Source organism: Salvelinus sp. IW2-2015, unplaced genomic scaffold (genome assembly GCF_002910315.2).
Source record: "Salvelinus sp. IW2-2015 unplaced genomic scaffold, ASM291031v2 Un_scaffold1887, whole genome shotgun sequence".
Lineage (NCBI taxonomy): Eukaryota > Metazoa > Chordata > Actinopteri > Salmoniformes > Salmonidae > Salvelinus > Salvelinus sp. IW2-2015.
In genome coordinates, this window is record NW_019943249.1 from 100,175 (window position 1) to 106,061 (window position 5,887).

At 46.6% G+C, this 5,887-nt stretch overlaps 1 protein-coding gene across 1 annotated transcript in view; it reads left to right on the plus strand.

The window, feature by feature from the left end:
- The window catches only part of LOC112072310 (interleukin-1 receptor-associated kinase 1), a 67,797-nt gene that overhangs the window by 32,982 nt on the left and 28,928 nt on the right, over positions 1 to 5,887 (plus strand).

Genomic DNA, 5,887 nt, shown 5'->3' on the forward strand with positions numbered 1-5,887 from the left:
GTCATTCCCCACGGGGGGACCAGGATGAATATGTATGAACTTTCCAATTTGTAAGTCGCTCTGGATAAGAGCGTCTGCTAAATGACTTAAATGTAAATGTAAATTTGATTAATGGTGGTCAGACCCATCAATGTGAAGTTAGCCACAATAAGGATTGGCCACAATAGTGGACTTTGCGGTTATCCTTCAAAGTAAAAGTATGGCATAATTCTACTATTTGTATTCATTTGCGTCACTGTCAATTACATACTTTTATTTTGAAGGCAAACTGCAAATTCCACTATTGTGCCTAATCCTTATTGTGGCTAGCTTCACAGCACATAACCCGGTGCGGTCGAGCCTCACTAGCCAGATGAAGCTAGCTGGCTGCTTATAACGTTAGCTTTGGGCAACAGGGTTAAGTAGCTGGCTAGCTATTTATTTTCATGAACTGAAGTTCAATTTCAACAGGCGAACAACAAGTGGCTTCGTAGCTAATAGTTACTCACAAGGATTCCTAAATCATTGCTAAGAATAATGAAAATGGCTGCAGTTTCTACTGGTCATTGTTTACAGGCTGGTTGTATTGGTGCTAGCTAGGTACCAAGCTAAAGCTAGCTACCCAGGAAGTTGCGGTTGAACAAATTATGCTTTATTACCAACACGGTATTGTAAACACATCGTTCGTGGCTGGTATTTGCAGACTTTTTTGTACAGCTTTGACAGTGCTACTGTATATTTTTGACATGCAAAGACCCAAACGGTGTTCCATAGTATAAATGTCGTGAAGCTAATAGCAGTCACGCTATTACTGTGCAACTCCGGTAGGGCAACATCTGAACARTAGCACAGTTGGTAGTATGTACCGGTGCTCGACCAGTCGGCGAAAGCCAAAATCCCCCACGACAGAGAGCGGTTGATTGTCAAGGGCAATGAGTTCCATTATCTTGGCTTTAATGGATTTTGCCTTTGTTGTCTTGCTGAAATGTTCATACTTTCAAATGAGTGCTCGACTTGTTGACTAGTCGATCCACACAGTAGACATTGTGGGCGTCATTACGTCATGTACCTACATTATATAGGTATGCATGGTAGCTTTGACATTGGTTTTTAACATCGGTGTTGAACCAAACATCGGGACGATACCGATAATAGCATTTTTAGCTAATATCGGCCGATTCTGATATGTTCACCGATATATTGTGCATCCCTAGTAATGATTATATATTAAATGCTTTAACATAAATTATGGTAACCAAACAAACATTGTAGATTAGAAATTATGGTAATTAACAGTAAATGTGATACTGGTGTGTCATCCCCGTGGCCTCCACAATGGATTAGTCCACTGAGACAGGCCTCTACAATGGATTAGTCCACTGAGACAGACCTCCACAATGGATTAGTCCACTGAGACAGGCCTCCACAATGGATTAGTCCACTGAGACAGGCCTCTACAATGGATTAGTCCACTGAGACAGACCTCTACATTGGATTAGTCCACTGAGACAGACCTCTACATTGGATTAGTCCACTGAGACAGAAGACCTCAGTGGTATCATCAGGCCGGGGGCTCTTGTGGGTAGAAGGTCGAGGTAGACTGCAGTGTATCATCAGGCCGGTCCCTCTGTTGGCTGTAGAGTGTAGAGATAGACCTTCATGCAGTGTATCATCAGGCGGTCTCTTGGTAGAGGTAGACTGCAGTGATATCATCAGGCGGGCTGCTGTGGGTAGAGGTAGAGGTAGACTGCAGTGTATCATCAGACAGGTCTCTGTGGGTAGAGGTAGAACCTGCCAGTGTATAATCAGGCGGGCTCTGTGGGTACGAGTAGAGGTAGACCTGGCAGTGTATCATCAGGCCCGCGGTCTCTTGTGGGTAGAGGTAGAGTAGCCCTTGCAGTTGTATCATCAGGCGGTCTCTGTGGGTAGAGGTAAGAGGTAAGAAACCTTGCAGTGTATCATCAGGCCGGTCTCTGTGGGTAGTAGGTAGAGGTAGACTGGCAGTGTATCATCAGGCCGGTCTCTGTGGGTAGAGGTAGACGTAGACCTGCCAGTGTATCATCAGGCCCGGTCTCTGTGGGTAAGAGGTAGAAGCGTAGACCTGCAGTGTATCGGTATCGGAGGGTCCGGTCTCTGTGGGTGAGGTAAGGAGGTAGACCTCAGTGTATCATCAGGCGGTCTCATGTGGGTTAGAGGTTAGAGTTAGCACCTGCAGTGTCATCATCATTAGAGGTTCCGGGTTCTGTGGTTGTAGAGCGTAGAGGTAGAGGTAAGACTGCAAGTGTATCATCAGACGGGTCTCTGTGAGTAGAGGTAGACCTGCAGTGGTAATATCAGACCGGTCTCTGTGGTAGAGGTAGACGTGCAGTGTGTCAATCAGGCCGGTTCTCGTGTGGGTAGAGGTAGAGGTAGACCTGCAGTGTGTCATCAGGCCGGTCTCTGTGGGTAGCAGGTAGGGGTAGACCTGCAGTGTATCATCAGACCGGTCCTCTGTGGGTAGAGGTCGGGGTAAGACTGCAGTTGTGTCATGCAGGCCCGGTTCTCTGGTGGGTAGAGGTAGGGGTGACTGCAGTGTGATCCATCAGACCGGTCTCTTGTGGTAGAGGCAGAGGTAGAACGCTTGCAGTGTTGTCATCAGGCCGGTCTTGTGGGTAGAGGTAGGGGGTAGACCTGCAGTGTGTTTCATAGGCCGGTCTCTGTGGGTAGAGGTAGGGGTAGACCTGCAGTGGTATCATCAGACGGTCTCTGTGGGTAGAGGCCAAGAGGTAGACCTGCCAGTGGTGGTCATCAGGCTACATGGCCGGTCCTCTGTGGGGTAATGAGTGTTTAGTGGTTGACCTGCAGTGTATCAATCAGGCCGGTCTCTGTGGGGTAGAGGCAGAGGCGTAGAGGTAGATCACTGCAGTGTATCTCCGTGTTCCGGTCTGCTGTGGTGTAGAGTAGAGGTAGACCCTGCAGTGTCTCATCAGATCTGGTCTCTGTGGGTAGAGGTAGGGGTAGCCTGCAGTGTATCATCAGACGGTCTCTGTGGGTAGAGCAGAGGTGACTGCAGCGGTGCACTTGCCACTTCGGCATTGTCTTTGTCCTTGGGTTTGTTTGTGAATGACTGCTTCAATTGATATTTTTGAATGTGATCCCGAGAATCCACACACAAACACACACCAAACAACACACAAACAGCACACAACACAACACACACACACACAGACAACACACACAAATACTATAATGTTCTTACAAAGTAAAGGTGTTTCTTGTAACATTTCAATGGGAATGTGATAGAAGTGGTACTTCGTGCAGACTGCACTACCAGCAAAAAGAACAGCAACTGCCTCATTTGGTCTAAAATGAGTTCATGTCATTGTTACTACATTAAATACATGCTTAATCATGTGACAAGTATCCTGCCTCTATTGTATTGTGTTTTGGATAAAATGGGGGTGCATGGTTGCCAGTAACTGCATAAAGGTACTGTGAACCAAGGGAAATAAAAGCCATTTTTTCTCATTTCCATTGCTATGAGGAGTGACTGCTTTTTGCTTGGTAGAGCAGCGTAGAGTTGTAATGGGAACAACTGACTTTTCTCCGCAGCTGTTCATACTCAGATTGGAGGGGAACATTCCGACGTGGAATTGTTACTTTCCTACTTTGGCTCGTGATTACTTATTTCAAATTAATTGTCAACGTTTAGTTAAGGAAAAGTAACTGAAAAGTACTTCGTTAGCAACTTGTAAATTTCCCACAACAATATGGTAATTTCCCCGTAAAAACCAAGCCAACATTTTTTCCTTTATTCTGCAAATGGTCTGGGAACAGTCAGTGAGGATAGTTTTACTATTCACAGTGCAGTATTTCACGCTCCATCTCCTGCATGTGTAACACACTTTGTGCTTGTAAGGCTGAGCTGATTTTTGGGGAACGTTGACGTTAAGTATGAGAATAAAATTAAAAAAAACAGATGCACTGAGCTTCCAGCAGTTAGGTAGCGCTGCCTAGCGTCAGGCTACAATCCTCTCTTTGATCAGTGAACTAGGGAAGATTTTAAGCCACTCCGGCGTCTGGATTATAGCTGTGCAAAGACGAGTGCTTTACTCACAGCTGCAGCAGGCTAATTTCCGGTGAGGGGCTTGGAGGGACGAGGAGTGGAAGGAGAGGAAGGAGGGGAGAAAGGAGAGGGAAGGAGAGAGAGTAGAGGAAGGGAGGAGAGTGGACATCGAAGGAGAGGAGAGAGCTTTTGGAGAGAGAGGAGAAGGGAGGGAGAGGAAGGGAGGAGAGGAGAGTAGGAGAAAAGAGGGGAAGAGAAGGAGGAGAGGACGGGAGAAGAGGAGTAGAGAGGATGGGAAAGGAGAGAGGTAGAGGTAGGGAAGCACGGAGAGGAGAAGGAAGGGAAGAGAAGGGGAGAGGACGAGAGAAGGGTGAGAGGAGAGAGGATGAGGAGGGAAAGAGGAGAGAAGTGGGAGAGGAGAGAGGGAGAGAGGAGAGGAGGGAAGAGGAGAGGAGATGAGAGATGGAGCTTTTTTTTGTGTGACGAACTCATATAGTTGTCTCTGTGTTCTGCGGTTAAAACTTAATAAATCTCAGTGAGAGATAGATTTACTTGCAATACTTTATTCCATTTTTTGTATAGATGCACAGAGGGTGGTGGAACCTAAATTGGGTAAGAGGACGGGGGCTGTGTATGACTGGAGTGGAATGGTATCGAATACAAATCAAGACACATGTTTCCATGGTTTCCAGGTGTTTGATGGCCATTCCATTTGTTACGTTCCGGCCCGTTATTGTGTTCGTTCTTTTCCCCTTCAGCAGCCTCCTGTGCTGTAGATACAACTGGGTCAGCAGCAACAGAGAGAGCAACAGAGTAGCGTGTAGCGAGTTAATATACGGTAGATCGGGTGGATCTGTAAACAAGACTCTGATGCCCCCAGTCTGCGGTTACAACAGATTACTCCTGGTCCTAGGGCTGACCGTATTTAGGCTGCTTCAATAGGCTGTTGGTCAGCCAAGATTTTTTTTTTTGTCGAGCTGTGACAAAGGGGCGGGGATAATTAAAAAAATTACGGCAATTGAGACAACTGTCTGGATTCATGCCTGTCTGAGTGGACTAATCCATTGTAGTAGGCCCGTCCTCAGTGGACTACATCCATTTGTAGCTGTCTTTGCAGTGGGACTAATCACTTGTGTAGGTCCTGTCCTCAGTGGAACTCAATCATTGTAGAGGTCTGTCTCAGTGGACTATACCCATTGTGGAGGTCTGGTCTAGTGGACTAATCCATTGGTAGGTCTGTCTCAGTGGACTAATCCATTGTTGGTCTGTCTGAGTGGAACTAATCCATTGTGTAGGTCTGTAACCATGGTGGACTAATCCATTGTGTAGGCTGTCTCAGTGGACTAATCCATTGTAGAGGCCTGTCTGAGTGGACTAATCCATTGTGGAGGCTGTCTCAGTGGACTAATCCATTGTGAGGTCCTGTTCTCAGTGGACTAATCCATTGTGAGGCTGTCTCGGTGGACTAATCATTGTGAGGCCTGTCTCAGTGGACTAATCCATTGTAAGAAGGCTGTCTCAGTGGCTAATCCATTGTGGAGGCCTGTCTCAGTGGCTAAATCCATTGTAGAGGTCTGTCTAAGTGGACTAATCCATTGTAGAGGCTGTCCTCAGTGGACTAATCCATTGGAGGCTGTCTCAGTGGACTAATCCATTGTGAGAGTCTGTCTCAGTGGACTATCCTGTGAGCTTGTGGACTAATCCATTGTGAGGTCTGTCTCAGTGACTAATCCATTGTAGAGGCTGTCTAGTGGACTAATCCATTGTAGAGGCTGTCCTCAGTGGACTAATCCATTGTAGAGGCTGTCTCAGTGGACTAATCCATTGTGTAGGTCTGTCTCAGTGGACCTAATCATGTAGAGG